Below are 24,651 nucleotides of genomic sequence, written 5' to 3' on the forward strand. Positions count from 1 at the left end.
TATAATTGAATTCTTATGTGATAAACCCAGATAATGTTCTTGTCACCTGGGTCCAAATCCTGCCACAGCAAGTGGCGGAGCTTGAATTCAAATCTGGAATTAAGAGACTGATGTTGGTTATGAATCGATTGCCAAGAAAAACATACCTGGTTCACTGATGTCCTTTCGGGAAGGAAACTCCCATCCTTACCATAGACTCACCACTCTCAGACTGAAGACGTTTCTCCTTATCTCCGTTCTAAAAAAATTCTCTTGACTCTCAGGCTATATCTTTGAGTGCTTTCTCTCCGAACAGTGGAAGCATCTTTCCAACGTCTACTCTGACCAGGCAACCAGTATTCTGTATGCTTCTATTAGAGCCCCCTTCACCCTTACACACTCCAGCGAGTATAGACCCAGAGACCTCATATGTTTCACTTTTTATTCCTAGGACCATTCTTATGAAGCTCCTCTGAACACGCTCCGGTATGCTACATCCTTCCTGAGTTATGTGGCCCAAAACTCTCTATAATACACCAAACGTGGTATGACCAGAGTCTTATAGAGCCGCGGAAATCCATCCATTCAAGTCATCACAAAAGAAATGTCATCAAAGTATTTGCCTTTCTGACCAGATTGATCACCTAAAATAATAATCTTACAATGGACAATAATAAATTTACCATGGAGTTACAAAAATGAACAATGATTAAAGCATGCTGGGAAGTAGAACCCATCCTTGACCAAAGTCTCTGTGCTCTTCCACATGCTACAGAATCCAGACAGGCTGCAGCTACCCAGAGATGGTTTGCAAACAAACCTGAAAGCTCCAGATCCTGTAATACACACCTGAAGTTGGACCTGACTGGGACAATGGAATGTCGCCTTTCTGCCATCAATGTGACAACCCCGGGTTGGATCTGATTGATCAGGGTAAATGAACCTGATCATTCCATTGGCAGATTCTCCACACCCTCCCAAAAGGCGTGAAGACTTGGGATAAGAATCACCGTAAAATCATTCCGAGAGTGGTAACTCGAGAATACACACTGAATGAGAATACACCTCAAAGGCAATCAGAAGAACAAGAAGACGTCACCAGGTGGAATCCGGTCAACTTCTGGTGGGGTGGTATGTGATCATCCAAGCTTAAGTTAAACCATAAGATAGATTGTAGTGTTTTTCATTACGTTATTATATGTTTTATTGTTCTAATATTAATTGTGTTCAATAAACAACTCTCATTGTTTATAAGAGTTGACTCAGTTCTTTTGCTGAATATAAGATTTCAAACACACTGTATTGCAGATACCGCACCTTCCTAGCTACTGACACAACCTGCACATTTACCTTGACAGAATCCTGACTAGAACTCACAACGTCCTGCACTTCAGACTTCTGAATTTTCTCCCCAGCTATAAAATAGTCCATGCCTCTCTTCTTCCGACTAAAGTGTATAACCTCGCACTTTCCCAAGTGTTCTCCATCTGCCACGTCTTTGCCCACTCTCCTACCATGTCTAAATCCTTCTGAAGCATCCCTGCCATCTCAATGATACCTGTCCCTCTATCTACCTTTGCATCATCTAAAAACCTCGCTGGATTGCCCTCAGTTCCTTCATCAAGATTGTTAACTTACAAAGTATAAACACCAGTTGTCATTGACTGCTATCCTGAGAAGGACCCTTTTATTCCCACTCTCTATCTTCTTCCAGACAGCCAAGCTTCTGTACACACTAGTACCTTATCTCTGATACCATGGACCCTTACTCAGCAGCCTCCTGTGAAGCACCTTGTTAACGTCCTTCTTGAAGTTCAGACACATAGTATCCATTAGCTCTCCTTGATCTAACCTGCTTGTTACATCCTCAAAGTGTTCTAACAGATTCATTAGCATGACCTCCCCTTGATGAAACCATACTGACTTCGCCCTACTTAATTATTCACAAATCTCATCCTTCAGAGTGGATTCCAGGAAGTTACCCACGATCGAGGTTAGGCTGATCAGTTTGTAATTTTCTGTCTTTTGCCTTATTCCCTTTTAAACAGGGTGTCAGGGAGATCCAAGATGAAGGCGACCCAGCAGGTCTGAGTCTACAGAGCTCTGCCCAAGTCTCAGGCAAAGTGGGGTACCCATTCTCACCTCACCTGTTAAATAGTTTAAAATAGTTTTCGCCCTGCAGCCTTGCCATTTAGAAGTTTGATGCTTTTTAAAATGTCCAAAGGCAAAAGGTCTCCCAGTTCACAACAGAGAGGGACCCTCCCCCCACCCCGCAGCAAGACAGATGTCTGCGGCTGTCCTGGGGGACTCACCTGCAGGGATGAGCCTGATCTTGGAGCTTGTTAAACTCCAAGAGAAGTTGATGCCTCCATTGAAGAGACCCAGTCCAGGTGGGAATCGATTTCGGTCATGCTGCAGAAACATGACAGAGAGATCGAGAAACTCAGGCAGCATGTCGGAGGTACAGAGCAATGGACCACGGCCTCCGAGACCACTGCTGAGGAATCCATTGGTCAGGTCTGGGCTCTGGAACATCGAGTCCCGACCATAGAGACACATATTGATGACCTCGAAAATTGAAGTCATCGGAAAAATATTCGGTTGCTGACCTTCCCGAACGGGAGGAGGAAAGCCAGCTTGTTGATTTCCTGGAGCAATGGCTCCCACAGCTGCTGTAACTGGAGTCAGAGCTGGGTCAGGTGTGGGTTGAATGGGCCCACCGGGTTGCTGTGCGCCGGCCCGGGTCGGACCAGCGCCCCCGCCCAGTCCTAGTTCAACTTCAACATTACAGGGAAAAACAGATGCTGCTAGAGGCCTCCAGAGTCTTGGGGAAGGATTCTCATGCCATGATATACAAGGGGTCCAGGATAATGTTCTTCCAGGACTTCTCTCCAGCTGTGGTCTGCAAGAGCAAGGCATTTGATGAGGCGAAGAAGCATCTGAGGGATTTAAATATTCAGTTTTCTATGCGCGGCAGTCATGGAGATCTGTATATAACTTTGGATCACCGGAAAAAGTAAAATAATTCCTGGCTTCTCTCAAATAGACTGTGGTACTTGAAATATATAGATAATGACTTTATTTTGCTCCCCCGCTTTGTTTTTTCCTCCTCCTTTCTTCCTCTTTCTCTTCTCCATCTTTCCTTGGTGAGGGGGTGTGGGCTAGGGGACCCCTTCCTTATCCTTTCTATGGAATCTTATCTAGAGCTCGTGCTGTTTATTTGATTATTAGGGGACGTTTATGAGTGTTATTTTTATTTGGTTGCTTACTACTTGCTGGGATTCTAATGTTGTAATTTTATAGGTTTTCATCTTGTGTTGTTTTGCTAAATGTATCTAGGTGTTGGGGGTGGTTTAGCTCGCACATTTTTAATGTCTGCTTTATAACATATTGGAATTTATTTGCTCTACTTTGTAAAGCCTGGGCCGAGGACATGGTTCTGGCTGGGAGATGTTATGGCTCGATTATTGGAAGGTACTAGTGCCTCCTGTGAATAAGGGGGAAAGTCTCCTTTTAAGTATGTTTTATGTTATTTATTTTTAGGAGTAGTTCTTAGTTGTTTTGGTATCGCTGTTTAAAGAGTGTTTTATGTGTGAATCGTTGTTGGTTTTTATTCAATGTCTTTTGGGTGAGGTTCTTCCGCCTGGCGGGTCTCGGGCTTGCTTGGACGATCATGGCTAGTCATTCGTTTAGGTGGTGCACTGGGAATGTCATGGAGAGCCACTCATTAATCAAAAGGAAAAAGATATTATCCAGTCTTAAATAAGAAAGGGTGGATGTAGCCTTTCTACAGGAGACACATTTACTTTCTAAGGAGCATTTAAGGCTGAAATAGGGTGGATTTGGCCAGGTGTTCTTTTCATCTTTCAGCTCAAAAAGTAGGGGAGTAGCCATTCTTATTCAGATGAATCTTCACTTCCAAATGCGAAGCCAATAAAAGATAAGTCTGGATGGTATATATTAATTAAAACTCTAATATATGGAGAGGAAATTGAGATTTTGAATCTCTTTTGCCCCCCCGGAGCACCCTTTTAAATTTGTGATGGATGCGTTATCCAAGTTGATGGCTCTCGGGGTGCACCACACAATTATAGGGGGAGATTGCAATTGTATCATCAACCCAGGGCTGGACAGAATATCTAAGATCTCTGCGGGCATATGTATGAGACCTAGGCAGTTGGCGGATCTGAATAGGGAGTTTGGGTGGTGGATGTGTGGCGGTGTCTTCATCCGGGGGCTAGAGACTTTACTTTGTATTATAACCCTCACAAGTGACATACCAGAATCGATATGTTTCTGTCCCTTCAATCCTTTTGAACTAAATATTGTTTTGTGAAGTAGGTGATATATCTATTTCCATCCATGCCACAGTATATATGGAGGTTCAGACTCGTGATGATGAGATAGCTTCCCGACATTGGCGTATGGACCCTTTCCTATTGAAAGATAGTCAGTTCATAAAATATTTCTGGCAGGAATTTAAAACCTTCTGGGATATCAACTCCAACACGGCCAGTGTCCCTTCGGTGATTTGGGAGACTGCTAAGGCATATGTGTGAGGTTTGATTATCTCATATTCTGTGATCGGGAAAAAGACAAAAGGGAGAACAACAGTGTCTGCTCGAGGCTCGCCTGAAGGCGGGTAAGACAGCGTATGTGGATAGACCTCCATTATTAATCTACAGCTGATCACAGCACTTCGGGCAACGTTACCACACTTGAATACCACACTTACTCAAACAGCAAAGAGGGAGCTATTACTTGCGAAGCAGAGATTATTTGAATACGGTGACAAGCCTGGCAGGTCTCTTGCATACCTTGCCAGAAAGAAAAAGGCTCCCCAAGTCATTACGTCTATTAGAAGAAGTGCTGGTACTCTAACTTGTGATCGTAAAAAGATCAATGCAGTCTTTAGAAAGTTCTATTTCAAATTGTATAGATCACAGGACTGTGAGGATAGAACGAGGAAGATAGAGTCTTCTTTTAAACTCTGGCCCTCCCGGGCCTAACCTCAGAGCAAATATTGTTCTTGAATGCCCCTCTGGCAAACCAGGAAGCACAGGAGGAGGTGAAGCAGCTCCAGAGTGGCAAAGCGCCCGGATCTGATGGATTCCAGGTTGAGTTCTATAAAGAATTGATTGGGGAATTGTTTGGGCCACTTATAAACATGTTTAATTATTCACATAGTCAGGGCTGTCTGCCGCCTTCTCCGAGAGAAGCAAATGTTTATCTCATTCTTAAGAAGGGAAAGGCCCCAGATGACTGCTCTTCGTATAGACATATATCCTTGTTGAGTGTGGATTTTAACGTTCTCTCAATAATGTTGGCATTAAGACTGGAGAGGGTTTTACCATTCGTTATAAAAGAGGAACAGATGGGGTTTATAAAGGGTCGCAGATCAACTAATAACATTAGAAGAGTCTTATATATAGTACAAGCCTGCCAGCCGGGATTAGTTTTCTCCCTAGAGGCAGAGAAGGCATTCGATCGGGTAGAATGGCCATATCTCTTTTACACGCTGGAACGGTTTGGTGTTGGAGAGGTCTTTAATAAAGCAGCGGTGATCAACAACAATTCAAGTTCAGCTAACTTTGGCGTTGGCAGAGGTTGGCATCAGGAATTCCCTCTCTCACCATTATTATTTCCACTAGTGATTGAGCCGTTGGTGGAAGCTATACAAGCTGACCATAATATAATGGCTCTGCAGGTTGGATCGGTTAAGCACAAAATTACTCTCTCTGCGGATGATGTCCTCCTTTTCTTAAATAATCCATTGACTTCTGTGCCCCGCTTAATTCAAGTGGTTAACTTACTTGGCATGTTCTCAGGTTATAAACTCAATTTTGTGAAATCATAGGCCATGCCGCTGGGAGGTCTTGCCAGTATATTCAATTTTCCAGATGGATCATGTTTCCGTTTTCAGTGGTCACTGGGGGGCTTTCTTTACTTCGGTATTTTTAATACTCCGGCATTTGGTCGGCTATATAAAGTCAATTATACACATTTATTGGAGAAAATAAGATAGGACCTTCAATGCTGGGAAGATCTCCCAATATCCTGGCTTTGGTCAACATGAATATCCTACCTGGCCTTTTCCTATGCTATGAGAATGCTTCCCTTGATGCTGCCGAAACAGGTGCTATGTAAGCTTTATGGTTGGCTTGGCTCTTTTATTTGGAGTTATAGACGGCCCCTTGTTAAATTAGAAAAGCTGCAGCTTCCACAAGTAAGGGGTGGACTGGATTTTCTGGATTTTAGGAGGTACAAATTGAGCTCTCTATTATCCTACGTTGCTGACTGGGTCAATCTAGTTAGATACTGAGGCCTCCCAATCAAAATATCCCTTCATCAATCTACTATTTATGGACAAGTTGAGAGTTATTATGATCATTGTAAAAATCCTATTGTATTAAATACAATCAAAGCATGGAGGATAATGCAACAGGATGAGGATAACCTAAAAAATCTTATACTGCTATAGTGGGAATGTTGAGATTCCATCGAGGGCTCACTGATGCTGGATTCAGAACGTGGGAGTCCAACGGTATCTCCTGTTTGGGAGACCTTTTTGATGGGGAGGTCATGATGTCCTTCAAACAGCTGCGTTAGAAACTTGGGCTGCCTCGCAAAGATCGTTTTCAATATTTTCAAATACGAGACTTTATACAAAACATTGATAATTAATCCATATCAATCTGATAGGGAAAGGAGAGTGCTTCAGCGGATGCATCCACCCGCGGTCAGTACTCTCTACCACTAACTAGGTAATAAGGTATCAAAGGACATGGAACGGTTATATAATGGTCAAGAGTTGGGGATGGAAATATCTTTAGAGATGTGGGAGGACTTCTGGGAAAACGCCAGGAAGATCTCTATCTGTAACAGAACTCAGGCTATCCAATTGAAGATACTTCATAGCACTCACATGGCACCTGAGCGACTTGCAAAGTTCAAGTCGGGAGCACCTCCAATGTGTCCTATGTGCAAGCTATGAATTGGTACTTCCACGCATTGTCTGTAGACATGCCGTAAGATCCGCATGTATTGTGACAGAGTAGCGAATGCCTTGGCAAAGATTCTGGGTACGGAGATTGGGTTGGACCCAGTGCCTCTACTTTTGGGCTCCCCAAATTTCCCCTCTTTGGATGTCTAAGGGAGAAAATTATTCATTATTATTTCCTTTTGTCCGTGGGAAAAGCATTTTAGTGAATTCGATATGTGAAAGTCCCCCAAGACTTTCAAATTGTCACAGAATAGTCATGGAATATATTCTCCTTGACTTCCTTACGAATGTGGTGCACCAAAAGACAGAATTATTTTATAGAACATGGCAGTCTGTTTTGAACTACATTGACACAGATATATCGCCCACATTGTTCAGGGCCTTTGCTTAGCCGTGGGGATGGTTCTGGCTGGTTCGGGGGCCCCTGGGAGGAGGAATCCTGTATCAATATAGGTTCTGTTAAGACTTAATATAAAAATAAAACAAAATGTACCTAATTATTTATTTACTTATTTATTTTCTTTTCTCCTTTTGTTTTATTGTTAGTATTGTAGGATATCCTATTTTATGGTTTGCTAGTTTGGAGAATAGATTAGTAGTTTGTTTTTAAATTCTATATTGGGGTTGTTATTATATTGTAAAGCAGAATACATTAGTTTGTACTATTTTTGTAATTTTGTAAAAAAAATTCAAAAATCTTCTTTTTTCATAAAAATATCTATTAAAAAAAAGTGTCACGTTCACAATTTTTTCATCTGCTGGGACCCTCCCTGATTCCAAAGATTTCTGGAAGATCCCCATTAATGTCTCCATCCAGCTTATTTACCCATTTAGTTTTTCGAGCAACTTCTCCTAATCAGCTCTGCCTCCTCATTCTCTTGAATTTTTGGGATATTATTCATGTCTTCTGCCGTGAAACCTGACGTGAAATAATTATTTAGTTTCTCATCTATTATTTGTTCCACACTACTATCTCTCCAGCGTCATTTTCTAGTGCCCCAATATCCACTTCTGCTTCTCTTTTTTGCCCTTTATATATCTAAAGTGACTCTTACAGTCGTCCTTTATATCACTGGATAGCTTACCCTTGTATTTAATCGTCTTTGTCCTTATTTCTTATTTTGTTGCCCTCTGTTCTTCTTTTTAACTTCCTAATCCTCTGGTTTCCCACTGCCATTTGCCATGTTATCTGCTTTCTCTTATGCTTAAGCTTAAGCTTCCTTATCAAGTCTGCCTCACTGCACAATACTAAGTCTAGTATTACAATACTAAGTCTAGCCTGCACGATAAGCTGCTCCAAAAAGCCATCTTGTAGACATTCCACAAATTCCTTTCCTTGCAAATTACTGCCACTAATTTTCCCAGTCCCCCAATCACTGTAACTTTGCCTCACCTTCATATCTTTTCTATCTCCTGGTCTATCATGCGCCCCAGCTCCTGACTACGATTCAAAGGCCATTACTCCAACTATGGTTTTCCACCTTTGCGGTTCCTCAATTCTACCCACACACATTCCACACCATCTGACCCTACTTTGAGTAATGGGAACTGAGTGATGGGATTGCAAAACATTTTAGCTTTGCATCAAATTTATAGCTTAGACATGGAGTAAAAATATTTCATTGTCAATTACTTTGAAATGTCGCCACAGTGTGTTTTTTTGGCCAAATATTCTGTCTGCATTAGGGAAGAATACAAACTTTTGAAACTGTTAGAGAAGGAAGATATGAAGAGGACATGTGTCTAAAAGAAGATTAAGGTGGGCCAAGTGAACAGGCAAATATTGGTGTATGGAACATAGGAGAAAAATGTGTCTATGCTGAAAGATATTTGCGGGTTGAATGGAAAGTATAGTATTATTTCAGTGGAGAGATTGGTTTGAGGCACAGAGGAACCGGGCACCTCGATTACAAAACAAAAACTTTCCGTGTACATCAAATTTTTATTGAGGTAAAATAGACGTTGAAACTTTCTGAAACAGAATACATTTAAAAGTGGGGACGATTTTGTGCAGATTTATAATGTTGTGATGTAACCACACCAAGAGAGTGATGGCCACAATGATATGAAATGCAATCCAGAGAAGATTCACTCAGCTGACTCCTGGGAAGAGTGTTTATTTATGGGGGACATCTTGAACTGTCTGGCCCTGGATCTGCTGGAGTTTAGGCGAACAATATGTGATCTTGTTTAACCCCAGAATATTTCAAGTAGACTTTTCAAGTTGAATTCTGAAACAATGTTTCAGCTTGTGTCAGAGATTACCATGAGTGGATGGACTGTAATGCTGAAGAATATCTCAGTGAAGAAGATGGTGATTTGGTGTAATCATCTCAAAGTATTGTGCCTTTGTGGAACTCCCTTCCTAGAGAGCGATGGAGGACAAGACATTGAATATTCCTTCGGCAAAGGCAGGCAGAATCTTGACTAAGAATGACGCACTAATGTTTTAAGAGCAAAGGAGGAATGTCTGATTGAGGCCACAGTCAGATCATCCACGATCTTATCGCATGATGGAGCTGTTTTGATTCCTTACTCCTGATGCTAGTTTCTGCATTTCTGTTGTTTTTAAATACTGAAAAATTCTGACACAATTCTTATGAACATGAAAACTCTCCTTTCAGATTATTGGGCACAGCTTTCCAAATGTGACTTTTAAAGAGCACGGGAAAAACACTCAGGAAAGTTCATGATATTGTAGAGAGGTCAGGAGCATAGGACAAGGGGAAAGCCTGCCTTGAAACTGCTTTAAAAATCAGATTGTGTCGAATGGATAACTTTAATACTTCAGATTCCTTTCAGTTGTTCTTGTGAGGTGCGTTTCATTACCAAGGCCAGCATTCTGTTGCCTGTGTTTAATTTCTATTCAGAATATGGTGATAAACTCCAGGGATTCTTGTGCTGCAGGAACACTAACAGAAATGTTGCAAAGAGAGAAAAGGGGTCTGAACAATTTGATAATGATATAACTGCATATCCTATGTGCCCTTGGCGATTGTATTCCTCACTACTTGATACTCACAAACTATGGAAATAGTGAGACTACATTCTCTGTTTCCAACAATTAAAGTGATAGAGTCATACAGCATGCTAACAGGCCTTTCAGCCCACTACAACTATGCCAGCCAGAAAACACCAAACCACATTATTCCCAGTTACCTGAAGATCTATACCCTACTATTGCCTGGCAATTTGTGTTTAAATGCTGCATGACCGTGTATCTGTGACCTGAGCTTTTTTGTTCTTTCAATACATGCACGAAATGCTTTCACAGAAATAGATCATACAACTTCAAAGACCGCGACCAACTCATCAGATTAACAAAATGTCCTCATTGTTTAATAATTATTAGAAAAACGGATTGTCTTCTTCGTTCATTTGGGATTTTCATGGACCTAGACCAGCAATAATCTGTCCTTGAGAAGTTCCAGTCCAGTTGGTGTTGGTCCATCCAAGTGGCTGGTAGGATGGAGTACCAGCAGTGCATCTCATGTGCTGGTTTAGCTGGGAGTAAATATTACTGGTGGTGGATGGAGTGTTACACAAGCTGTCTTGCTGTGACGAACAGCTCGCAGGAAAACGGACTCTTTATCAATATGAATATATGAGAAGGAATTTAATATTCTTCAGAGAAATAACAACCTTACACGAGAAGTCTATATAATAATGAAATAAAGTCTATTTCTATGTCATTGGTGTCCTTAAAATAATGGTGTCAAGCAGTTGGAATAATGTTGGTGCTGTCGTTGAATGACTCTTCACTGAGCCTGTGTGTAATCCTAGATGTTCTTCGAGATGACTGGCGTGTCCTAGGGTGAATAAATGCCAATAGTCCATGGGATGATGCTGGTTTATAATCTCGCCACTTACTGAGCACAGTTCAATGGAACAAACCAACAAGTCCAATTGGCTGCTGCTTCAGAATATATCAGAGCTTTCATGGCTGCTACCACATGAAATCATGTTTTAAAGACAAGGCCCACCGTGTCGACATCGTCCAGTGCTGATACAAGTACTTTATAAAGTTTGTGAGGTTTCCTTCCTTATCCACCCTCTCAGGCCATCTGGGTTCAAAACAGATTCAACTAATCCCGTCTTAGTGTCTTATCTTTTAATGTAAACGTGTTGTCATTTATTTTTAACCCTTTGACAAAGGGGAACAGCTGCTGTCTGTTCACTCTGCTCATACCTTTCACGTTCTTATTCACATGGGTTTAAACTAGTATGGCAGGGGGGTGGGAACCTGAGCTGTGTTCCAGAGGTGAGAGTTGATGGAGGTGAGGCAATAGCAAGAGGTAGACCAGCTAGTGGGAAGGATTTTCCTGGGAAGGAACGAAGGGATCAGTTAAAGTGTGTTTGGTTTAACGCATGGAGTATCGGGAATAAAAGTGATGAACTTAGAGCATGGATCAGTACCTGGTGCTATGATGCTGTGGCCATAACAGAGACATGGGTTTCTCAGGGGCAGGAATGATTGCTGGATGTTCCAGGGTTTAGACCATTTAAAAAGAATGGTGGGGGGCGGGGGGGGGGAAAGAGGAGGGGGTGTAGCACTACTAAACAGAGAGGGTATCACACCTACAGAAGTTACGATTGTCGAGGAGGGGGTGTAGCACTACTAAACAGAGAGGGTATCACACCTACAGAGGTTACCATTGTCGAGGAAGATCTGCCTACCGAAGTCATTATGGGAAGAAATTAGGAACAGCAAGGGTGCAGTCACCTCATTAGGGGTTTACTCCAGGCCCCCCAATAGCAACAGGGAGGTTGAAGAAAGCATAGGTCGGCAGATTTTGGAAAAGTGTGAATGTAGTAGGGTTGTTGTAATGGGTGACTTTAACTTTCCCAATACTGATTGGAACCTCCTTTGAAAAGAAGATTTGAACGGAGTTGTTTTTGTAAGGTGTGTTCAGGAGGGTTTCCTAACTCAGTACGTTGACAGGCCAACAAGGCCATTCTCGACTTGGTGCTTGGAAGCGAGCCGGGGCAGGTATAAGATCTTGTGGGAGGAGTGCATTTTGGTGATAGTGAGCACAACTGCCTCACATTCTACAGCGCTATGGAGAAGGAGAGGATTAGGCAAAATGGGAGGATATTTAATTTGGGAATGGAAAGAATGATGCGATTAGACATGAGTTAGGAAGGATAGATTGGGAGCAATTGTTCCATGGTAAAGGCACTATAGACATGTGGAGACTGTTTAAGGAACAGTTGTTGCGAGTGATGAATAAATATGTCCCTCTGAGACAGGCAAGACGGGGTAAGATAAAGCAACCTTGGATGACGAGAGCGGTGGAGATTCTCATCAAAAGGAAAAAGGTAGCTTACATAAGGTGGAGGAAGCTAGGGTCAAGTTCAGCTCCAGAGGAATACAGGCAGGCGAGGAAGGAGCTCAAAAATGTTCTGAGGAGAGCCTGGAGGAGGCACGAGAAAGGCTTGGCAGAACGGATTAGAGAGAACACAAAGGCATTTTACACTTATGTGGGGAATAAGAGAATGGTCAAAGAAAGAGTAGGGCCGATCAGGGATAGCATAGGGAATTTGTGTGTGGTGTCTGAGGAGGTAGGGGAAGCCCTAAATGAGTTTTTTGCTTCTGTCTTTACAAAAGAGACAAACTTTGTTGTGAATGAAACCATTGAAGAGCAGGTGTACATGCTGGAATGGATACAGATAGAGGAAGCTGATGTGCTGAAAATTTTGTCAAACATTAAGATTGACAAGTCGCCAGGCCCGGACCAGTTTCATCCTCGGCTGCTTTGGGAAGCGAGAATGCAATTGCTTCACCACTTGCGAAGATCTTTTCATCCTCACTCTCCACTGGAGTCGTACCTGAGGACTGGAGGGAGACAAATGTAATTCCTCTCTTCAAAAAAGGAAATAGGGAAATTCCCGGCAATTACACACCAGTAAGTCTCACATCTGATGTCGGCAAGGTGTTAGAAAGGATTCTGAGGGATAGGATTTATGACCATCTGGAAGAGTATGGCTTGTTTAAATGCAGTCAACACAGCTTTGTGAGCGGCAGGTCATGCCTCACAAACCTTATCGAGTTCGTTGAGGATGTGACTAGAAAAATTGATGAGGGTTCAGGTGTGGATGTGGTGTATATGGACTTCAGCATGGCATTTGATAAGGTTCCCCATGGCAGACTCGTTCAGAAGGTCAGGAGGAATGGGATACAGGGGAACCCAGCTGTCTGGATACAGAATTTGCCGGCCAACAGAAAACAGCAAGTGGTAGTAGAAGGAACATATTCTGCCTCGAAGTCTGTAGTGACTGGTGTTCCACAGGTCTCTGTCCTTGGGCCTCTACTGTTTATAATTTTTATTAATGACTTGGATGAGGGGTTGAATGATGGGTCAGCAAGTTTGCAGATGACACAAAGGTTGGGGTTGTTGTTGACAGTATAGAGGCTGTTTTAGGCTGCAGTAGGACATTGACAGGATGCAGAGATGGGCTGAGAGGTGGCAGATGGAGTTCACCCTGGATAAATGCGAGGTGATGCATTTTGGAAGGTCGAATTTGAAAGCTGAGTACAGGATTAAGGATAGGATTCTTGGCAGTGTGGAGAAACAGAGGGATCTTGGTGTGCAGGTACATAGATCCCTTAAAATGGCCACAAATGGACAGGGGTGTTTTAGCTTTCATTAACAGGGGGATTGAGTTTAATAGTCGTGAGATCTTGTTGCAGCTCTATAAAACTTTGGTTGGACCGCACTTGGAAGACTGTGTCCAGTTCTGGTCGCCCTATTATAGGAAAGATGTGGATGCTTTGGAGCGGGTTCAAAGGAGGTTTATCAGGATACTGACTGGACTGGAGGGCTTATCGTATGAAGAGAGGTTGACTGAGATCGGACTTCTTTCATTGGAGAGAAGGAGGAGGAGAGGGGACCTAATTGAGGTATACAAAATAATGAGAGGCATAGAGAGAGTCGATAGTCAGAGAATATTTCCCAGGGCAGAAATGGCTAACACGAGGGGTCATAGTTTTAAGCTGATTGGAGGAAAGTATAGAGGGGATATCAGAGGCGGGTTCTTTACACAGAGTTGTGAGAGCATGGAATACGTTACCCGCAGCAGTTGTGGAAGCAAGGTCATTGGGGACATTTAAGAGACTGCTGGACATGAATATGTTCACAGAAATTTGAGGGTGCATGCATGAGGATCAGTGGTCGGCACAACATCATGGACTGAAGGGCCTGTTCTGTGCTGTACTGTTCTATGTTCTATGTTCTACACGTCTGTCAGGTTCAGTTTCCTCCCACAGTGCACACAGGTTCAGTAGATTGACCATGCTAAATTACCCATCATGTGCAGCGAGGTATTAGCTATGGGAGATGCAGAGACAGGGTAAGGAGTCGGGTTAGCCATGGGAAATTCAGGAAAGGGGTATGCGGTGGGTCTGGGTGCAATGCTCTGCAGAGGGTCAATGTGGACTTGCTGGGCCAATGTCCCATAAAATAACAAAAGTAAAGGTTAAATCAAACAAAGAAACAAAAGAAAAAACAGAATGCTGGGGAAACCGAGCAGGTTTGGTAGCCTCTGTCGAGAGTTAGCTTTTTGAGTCGACTCACCATGCATCCGATGTGGAAGCATCTGGGAAACTGTGCAATGTGTGTTGGTGGATTGAGTTGATTATATGGAGAAATCTATCCTCATACCTTGCACAGAGTAGGAACACCAGGGCCTCTGGTCTCCCTGAATGAATGCAGCAGCTGACAACGCAAATCCAAGAAAACCATCGAGAGAAACTACACTGACTTTCTAATGTCAGGAGCAAGTCAATACTGAAATATATGTCACAGTGTTGAAAATTCCTACATCTCCTCTGTTTGTATTCCTGGCTGATAGACTGTTACATTTCTGTGCCTCCCTGAAATATGAATAGTTCTGCTCTCTTGGAAATTGTTGACAATGTAACTGCACAATTATCTGTACGTCAGTCACGATAATAGCAACACTGCTATTGATGGTGGAGATTCTGGGGCGGTGATGGTCTAGTGGTATTTTCTCTAGACTGTAAATTCTGAGATTTCCACAAATATTTCCAAATGGTATTCCTTTCCCAGGTAATGACCCAATTCTAGATTTCAATCCCGCCACATCAGACGCTGGAATTTGAATTCAATAAAATATTTGGAATTTACAATCTAATGAAATATAGATGGGTGCCAAAACTAAGAACATCTGGCTCACTAGTCTCCTTCAGGGAAGGAAATTTGATTTCTTCTCTCGTCTGGCCTGCATGTGATTCCAGGCCATTCTCTCAAATGGCCTTTGAAATTGTCAAGTCAGACATTCAGTTATAACACTACAAGGTCTCAAAGAAGTGTAACCAGACAGACGGAACCACTGCCAGTCTACAGCACGTCGATGTGCAGTGGTTCAGAGAAGCAGTTCCCCAGCACCTTCTCAAAAGCAACTCAGAAAGTGAAATAAATGCTGGCCCAGCCAACAACACCCATGTCCCATTAATGAAGAAAAGAAGATGACCACACTCAGGATGGAGTGATAGAGGGGACAGAACTCACTTGAAACAGGGACTTTGACATGGGCATGATACTCAGGAACATGGAAAAAGGTGAAAAATAAATGAAAATGATCTCCCAATTTATTTCCATACCAGCTGATTATCCACAGTCCCTTTGTTTATTTTTTTCAACAGTGGCCACCTCTGTCCAGTCAGGTGAATACATTGTTTCTGTCTAAACAGAAGAAGCAACAGAAAATCTTCTTCGGAAATATTAGAGAACATGTTTACTGGCAAAAGTGAGGAAATTAAGAAATTTAGAATTAGTAAAGTTGAAATACTGGAAAAACTCATTCTATTGAACGTTGGTAAGCTGCTGGACCAGATTAGTGATGAATTTAGAGGGCTACAGAGATAGGGTTGGAGAATTGAGTTTGCTGGATAACTCTTTTCGGAGCTGGTGCAGACACGATTGGTGAATACCCTCTTTCTTTCCTGCCTTTTCCGTAATTATACGAAAGAGATCAAAACGCTTTATGATGTGTAATGGATCCTGCAGACTGGAAAGCAGCTATTGTGAACTCACATATTTACAACAGGGCGAAGAGTGAAAACAGAAAACCAACTGGGGATAGGTTTATGTCATTAGTGAGATAACTATGAGCAATTTTTGTTTTTAATCATAAATAGATCATTGGAGAACAATAATATGATTGAGTAGTGTCAACCAGATTCAGAACAGGAAAACTACCATTGAAATACTTACTGGAGTTTATGGACGGTGTTGGTTGTGACATCGACAAGTGAGAACTAGTGTGAACGGTGTATTTGTATTTTCAGAAGAAGGTTGACAGGGTTGCACACAGGTGAGAGAAGAAAGTTACAGTTCTCGGGTAAGGGGAAGGTATTCTGCATGGATTGAGAATTGAATGATGGAGAGAACACAGAGACTAGGGTCCTCCTTTGGACAGAAGGTCACGACTGATTGGGTATCTCATGCATCAGTGCTTGGACCATCGCTATTTGTAACACAAAGAACTGATTTGAATGTGAACAACACATTCAGTTCTTTTCATGTTGGATTTATTTATAGGTGAAAGTCTGCAAAGTGCTTTTGCCACAAAGGATCGGAATGTCCTTGGCCACAAGTCACGAATAGAATACATGCAGGGCATCCATTAATCAGAACAGGAAATGAAATGGCAGCTTCATTACAAAATGAATCATGTGTAGGAATTGTGGAATGTTGTTGAGGCAGTATTTGGGCTCTTGTGGACAGACTTTCTGACCTTTATACATCAATGATCACCTTGTCACAGAGGAAGTGCAAAGCTGTTTTATCAGATTAATCTCTGGGATGATGGTAATATAAAGAGAGTGAGAACGAAACGGATGTTTAGTTGGTAGCACGGTGAGAGCAGAAGAGTTGATTGTATTGAAACTTGAAGTTTATGGACGAACACACATTATGTCCAGAGAAAGACATTGGTGGCATAAAAAATTACATTTTGCCCATGATACGTTCTTCTTGGTAGGTTATGTACCTCTGTGAAGCTCCTATGTTGGTTGGGAAAGAGTTTCAGGCTCTGAATGAACTCTCATTGCCTCAATGTGCAGTTGGTGTGTGACCCTGCACTGAAAATCACATTGTTCACAAATCTGTCAGCAGTTGCAATGCCTAACTCCTGAAACTGTTAGCCATTCCCAACAGCTTCTGACCTCCATAGAGAATACCGGTCTTCCGTCTCGGAGATGTCCTCTCTCCTCACCATCAACAAACCATATTAATGTATACATTGTGGACCATTAGCAATGGAACCAGGAGGAATGACTTGGAGCAGTCGATCCATGCAGTGTCTGTTTCATTGGTTTGTCATGTTTAGTTGAAGATAACATTGCCGTATTTCTGTACAAGGGGCTTGAGTGGCTGAATGTCCACCGCATGATGTCATGGGAGACGCTCAAGAACCTGACTGGACTACCCGTGGTTCCTGTTTAGCAGCTCAATGTGTTTGACTGGGCTCCTTACCTTCCTGTGTAATAGTCAGGTGGGAATGAATAGGCTATCCCTATTCTTATCCAATAGCATTGATGGGTGGAATGACCTCCTCATATTTCTGTGAAGTTAGCTTGAGGTGCTGAACGAGCACCTCTCTTTACTCTGGTAACACACAGTGTCCAGCAGGACTGTTACATGAATGCTACTGACACTTCAACAGCACAAGCCTGAATGCTGTCCGGGTATTCCTGCACATGGACACAGACTGCTTCAGGAGGTGAAGGGGGCACATTGTTCTGAACATTACATGATTTTCAGTCACCATCTCCACTTCTGAGATTCTGATGTGGGGAAAAACACCGAGGCGCAAATGAGGATGGTTGTGCTGTGGATCTCTAGCAGAGATGCCCCGAGACTGAGGTGATATATGTCGAAGAACCACAACATCTTCTTTGTGCTGAATCACTCCAACCGGTGGGGAGGTTACCCTTGATTTCCATTAAGTTCCATTTTCTTCAGGTTCCTTGATACCATCCTCAGGTAAACACTTCCTTGTTGTCAGGGCCAGTCACTATTACCTTTTTTTTGTATATTTTGTTAATGTCAATAGGTCACAGTTGTATGTGTGCGGTGTGTTTCCTTCTGACATAGGGGTGTGACCATCGGGACTTCTCGATACCAGAGAGGTTGGGGAGATAGATAATTGAGATAGTGGTAAGACAGGGATGGATGGATGTTTGACACGGCAGGCACTCCAGGAGTTGGGGCATACAGCAGATCAGCCATGATCTTATTGAATGGAAAGGCAGGCAGTAGGGGCTGAATCACCTATCCTGCTTCTCATGTTCTTGAATTCTCTTATTAGAAAGTTCATCGTTGTTATTTTCCTGGCTGTCCTGTGAAGGAATGCTGTAGTCAAAGAGACCAGAGGATTTTGTGAGCAATATCTGGGTACAGTAAGGGGTCATTATTCACTGTGAACCTGGATCAACAAAATGACAAATAAATGGAGAGGGGGGACTTCTGTAAGGAGTGAGGAGGGAACTGTTTCACAGTAACACCAACTCTTTTTTTTGCCAAGAACGTTATCCACGTCTGTAGGCAAACGGAAAAAAAAGAAACTCTGCAGAATATTAATTCGAAAGAGCTTTGTCCAAATAACAGTTAATTTCATGACAATTGCAAAATTGAGATAGTTTCAATTGTTATTCTGCCTCTGAAGTGATTCTGCCTCACAGAAGCTGCTAGCACTAGGGTTTCTTCCTGGAACAGTTGGATTTGGCTGAATTCCCTTTGCTGCAGGCAGAGGAGAGATTCCAATGAATCCTCAACAGGAACCCTCCAAGAGTTCTAAAGATAGCTGATTGGTTTTCAGCTCTCATATGTTACTGAAAATAAGTAGTGGTAGAGATGGAGCAATAGCCATTTGCTTCTACGACAGGACGCATTTGTTCCCTCCCTGATCTGAAACATGCAATAATGTGACCCTAACATCAACCTGGACTCGGTAAGGTCTGGGTGAACATTGTCCTGATTGACATACTCCATCCCCGTTACCTGCTCCATTTAGGAATAATTTGTAATTTATAATTTGAAGGTATATTTAGAGGTGTATGCATATTTTTTGTACAATATATTAAAGTCTTCATAGTACCTGTGTTAAAATGAGTATATTGTTTTTAAAATTAAATCCTTAGTTTTATTCTCTAATCCTCAGCTATGCCCCAATACACTCTCCTTAGGGTCTTATATGGTTCAATACGATCAGCTCTCATTCTCAGGCCTGAAGTACTCTGACCTTGTAGAGTCCATGAGGGGCATGGATGCGGGATCAGCCAAGGTTATTTTCCAAGGCAGGAAGAGTCCAAACCAGAGGGCAAAGACTTAAATTGAGAGGGGAAAATTAAAAAGATACCTGAATGGTAACTTTTTCACACAGAGGGTAGTGCATGTATGGGATGAGCTGGCAGCGAAAGTGGTGGAGGCTGGTACAATTAAAACATTTAAGAGGCAATGGATGGGTATATGAATAAGAAGAGGTTAGAGAGTTATGGGTTAATGTTGGCAAATGATTTTACATCAGATTGGAAGACCTGGTCGGTGCAAATGAGCTGGACTGAAGGGTCTGTTTCCGTGCTGTATGACACTAGGATTCTATCAGGCCTTCATTCTACCAAGGAGTAAAGTGAAACATCTGTGAAAAGCTTCCAAAACAATTGCATATTTTTTTATTTCAATTTCAGGGTTCATTACTACATACAATTCATTCAATGTAGTTTCAGCATTGTCATGTACAGATGCAGTAAAACATCCCGATGATTATACCCAATAGCCTTTGCATGAAACCGCATCATTCAATACACTTCTCTAATCACTTGCGGAATCTGCTGACTAGGTTTATATGGCTCATGTACCGAGACACACACATCCCTCCATACCAATGCGTACTGCGATGTTCTCTCCATTTCAGTAGGTTACTGTTATTTTATCTGTTCTGAGCACTGACTTCCCTTAGCCCTTGTTATAATGTTTTCTGCCAAAGCTTTGCTCACTAATTTCCCCTGTCGGTATTCCATTGCAGGGTCTCCATATGCTGTTCAATGATTATCTTGGTAAATGAACGAATTGAGTTCCAATCCAATCAGTCACCTCATCCAAGTCATTGGTATAAATTGTAAATTGTTGATAATGTCACACTATCCCTGAGGCATTCCACCAAGTTGCAACTTTACAACCTGAATATAAGCATTTATCCCAAATGTTTATTCCCTGATAGTTTACCAGGTTTCCCCTGTTGCTGGGCAACAGGCTAGAAAGGTTGAATGGCCTCATCTTACACTGTATAATGTACTTATGGGATAAATGACTTCAATCTAGTCCTGTGTAAATCCTTAAAGGGTAGAATGGTCTCTGCCTTTCTCATTATAACGATGTTGACTGGCTGAATGTCATCTTTCTTTACCTCTGCAACATTATTGAGTGATTGAGAGAACAGCATCTGGACATTCAGCCCCTCGGGCCTGCTGCACCATTCAGAATGTGCATTGTTGATGTGATTGTGACTAAACATCGGCTTCCTGTCAGATCCTAATAAATATGGGTTCTCTTGTTCATCAAAGATCTATGGAACTGAAGCTTGCTACTTTGGCATGAGAACATCACAAATCATATAACCCTAAAGGGAAAGGAACATCCCTGTCTCAGTCAGAAATTGGAAATGGGAAGGTCCTTATTCTCAAAATGCGTCCCCTCAAACGAATCACCACTTTTTTGATATATAAGGAGTCGACCATTAGGAACATATATCGACCATTCAGCCCCTCAAACCTGTCCACATTCTCATTAACTCTCCTAAATCAAATACTTACCAAATTCAGCCTCCACTGACCTCGTGGAAAGACAATTCCGGGCACCACAAGATCAGATGAGCAATGAACCTTGGAGCAGAATTTGACCATTCAGCCCATCTTGTCTGCCATGACATTTGATCACGGCTAAGATATTTTTCAACCCCATTCTCCTGCCTTCTCCGACTGACCATTGATAACTTTTTAATGAAAACGTATATAAAGACAGTGTGTGCCTGTATGTGGTGTTATGTTCGTGTGTTTGTGTGTAAACGTCCATATCTGTGTGCATATCTCTGTGTGCATATATTTTATGTGTTGGTGTCAGTATCTCAGTTTGTGTGTACCTCTGTCTGCACCTCTGTGCAGAGTTGTTTTTGAAATAAATAGATTGAAATTGGGATCAAAGTCTCCCTCTTCTCTCTCTGTCTGTCCCTGTTGTTCGCAGAGTTCATAGATTTCCTGCAGTGTGGAAGCAGGTCCTTCGACCCAATTCATCCACACTGACCCTTCGAAGAATAACCCACCCAGACCCGTTGAAATACTATCCTACGTTTACTCATGACTAATGCCCCTAACCTACACATCCCTGGGCACTATGGACAATTTAGCATGGCCAATTCACCTAACATCCACATCTTTGGACTGTGGGTGTAAACAGGAGAATCCTGTGGACACCCTCGCAGACACGGAGAGAATGTGAAACTTCACACAGACAATCGCCTGAGGGTGGAATCGAGCCTGGGTGCCTGGCGCCGTGAGGCAGCAGTGCTCGCCTCTGAGTTTGGTGATTAGATTCATACAATACTGCCTTCTGCTGGACTCCCCACACCACTGCATCAATGGCAGAGTTTGTACTCTCTCAGAAGATAATAAATCTTCTGTAAATCTCTGAAATTGCATGGCCATTTGATTTTCCAATAATATCTTTGGAAGTATGGAGCTGTTTTGTCCGATACTGAGCAATGTTGTTCCTGCGTCATTAGCAACACTATGGGGCCTTCTTCAGGACTTTTCATTACATTCTCAAATAGGTTTTAAGCATTAGAAGTCACAGAATGAGAAATCAATTCATCTCATCTCCTGACAAAATGGTTCACTTGAAGTGAGCATTTCCATTCTGACAGGCCCAAGTATATTTGCAACCCACCATGTACCAGCATTGTGTGTGCGAGCCTGCACGTGTGAGCGTGTGTGTGTGTTGAAGGTGCTATCAGTTTGCATCGTGCTATGAGCTCTCTCACTCTCTCCCCCTCCCAGACTGAATCCTCGAAGGTTGTCACTCTCTGCCGCTATCGCTGCATACAGTGGGCAGGCCAGCTGAGGGAGAGATTGTTTCATTTTCAGCACAACAGAGACGTCAGACCTGCACTTAATTATAGAAACTCACAGAGGCAAATACATACACACAGGTACGGGTAGTGGTGGTGGAGAGATGGATATTGGGCTCTCCACCACCCAGCTTGTCCCTATCCTTCCTATTCCAGGCTGTTTCTCTTGGAATGCGAGAAATGGAGGGAGGGAGTGAAGGTGGGAGTGGGGGTACCTGCTGTTCGTGCTAGTGTGGGTGAGGAGGGCGGTGAGATGGTGTTGTATCCAAACAGTGTTATTAGTGAGAGAGATATAGTGGAGGGCAAAGAGAGAGAGAAGGAAGGTGCTATTTGCAGCAGTGAGAGTGGTGGAGCATGAGCCTTGCTCGTGTGTCGGTACTGTAACATATATACAGTGAGTGTGAGGCAGCAGAGAGAACACGGTCATACTTATCCAGACAGAGCAGGGAAGGTTCTTGATGCTTGTCCTGTATTGCTGGGCATTTCCTCAGGCCGCAGATACTGCACTGAGTTGGGTGGTGAGCTCAGACCATTCTCAGTGGGTCTGGTGATGTGGCCGCCTCTGGGAAGAGAATAATCTTCTTCCGTACTCGCCCATCCACCAGGACCTCCGTTCCCCTGTCAACAAACTGTGGTGCGATTGCCCCTTATACCCCATGCTCGGAGTAAACCGTGCAGGGCAGCTCCAAACTGAGAAAGCTCAACCGTGTGCCCATTGGTCTTTTAAAGATGGCACCAGTGTCAGGGATCAGGGAATATCCAGGGCCATCCGGGAAATGGTGAGTACCTCCAGCCATGATGAGAGGGTCACCATGGGGTGTGGTGGGTAGTTAATGAGGTGCAGTCGATAAGATAGTGCAAGTAACTAGCTCAGCCTCGTGCAGACAATCCCTCTGTCACACTCAATGAAAACGTCATTGAGACAAATTGTTGTTAGAATCAACCCAATGAGTCGAAGACTCTGCTGACCCCATTCCCAGTTACAACGCTGCAGCTGTTGTCCAATGCTCTCCATCGCAGGGAAGGAGCTAAACATCACCTTACCCTTGGGAATAAGGCGGTGGGGAGGGGGTGGTTTTGGTATCAGTGTGGGAGCACTTTATGGCAAGTCATCATAATTCTATTAGTTTCAAAATAGAGACGGAAAAGGATGAACCAGGTCTAAAACTTAAAGTTCTAAATTGTTGAAAAGTCAATTTTTATATTAATCAAGAATTTTCAAAGTCGATTGGGACAGATATTCGCAGAGAAGGGGGAAGCCTTCAAAAATGAGACATCAGGAGTACAGAGACAGTATGTCCCTGTTAGGGTGAAGGGTAAGGCTGGTACGCGTAAGAAATGGTGGAGGATTGGGGAAGTTGAGATTCTGGTCACGGAAAAGAGGGAAGGATATGTCAGGTATAGACAGCAGGAATTGAGTTTTGTTTTCTTAATTCATTCACGGGATGAGGGCGTCCCTGGCTAGGCAAGCATCTATTACCCATCCCTAATTGCCCAGAGGGCAGTTAACACTCATCCACATTGCTGTGGGTCTGGAGTCTCATGTAGGCCAGACCAGGTAAGGATGGCAGTTTGTTTCCTTTAAAGGTGTCAGTGAACCAGATGGATTTTTCTGACATCGGAATGGTCATCATTAGCCTCTTAATTCCTGATTTAAAGTCAATCACTAGAAGAGTCTGAAGTCAACAGAGTATACTTAGGAGGGAAATTGGGAGCATAAAAAGGGGACATGTGACAGCTTTGGCAAATAGAGTTAAGGAGAATCCAAAATAATTCTACAAATACGTCAAGAACGAAGAGTAACTGTGGGGAGAATAGGACATCATTAAAGATCAGCAAGGCTGTCCATCTGCAGAACCACAGGGAATGGGGGAGGTGCTGAACGAATATTTGTATCAGTATTTACTGTGCAGGAGGATATGGAAGCGAGGGAACTTGGGAAATATGTAGTGACATCTTGTAAAGTGTCTGTACTACAGAGAAGCTGATGGAGGTCTTAAAACACGCAAAGGAAGGAATATGTCTTGGCTTTTATTAGATGTACGCTATACTCTGTGAGATGCTAGGGAAGTGATTGCTGAGCCCCGTGCTATCATCAATAGCCACAGGTAAAGTGCTGGAAGACCGGAGGTTGGCTAACGTGGTGCCATTACTTAAAGGATTGAAGAAGGGTAATAAGGAAAAGCCAGTGAACCTGACGTCAGTGGTGGGTAAGTTGTTGTAAAGGATTACAAGGCATTGGATTTTCACGCATTTTGAAAGGTAGCTACTGATCAGGGATAGTCAACATGGCTTTGAGCAAGCAATATTGTGTCTCACTGACCTGACAGAATTTTTTGAAGAAGCGACAAAGAAGATCAATTGAGGTAGAGAGGTGTGCATTATCGATATGGACATCAGTAAGGTGTTGAACTACATTGTGGATGGTCATCTGTTTAACAAGGTTCGTTCATATGAAATACATGGAGAACTAGCCATTTGGATACAAAATTGGTTTAAAAAGGTCGGAGACCGAAGGTGGT

The sequence above is a fragment of the Chiloscyllium punctatum genome, chromosome 33 (genome assembly GCF_047496795.1).
Source record: "Chiloscyllium punctatum isolate Juve2018m chromosome 33, sChiPun1.3, whole genome shotgun sequence".
Taxonomy (NCBI): domain Eukaryota; kingdom Metazoa; phylum Chordata; class Chondrichthyes; order Orectolobiformes; family Hemiscylliidae; genus Chiloscyllium; species Chiloscyllium punctatum.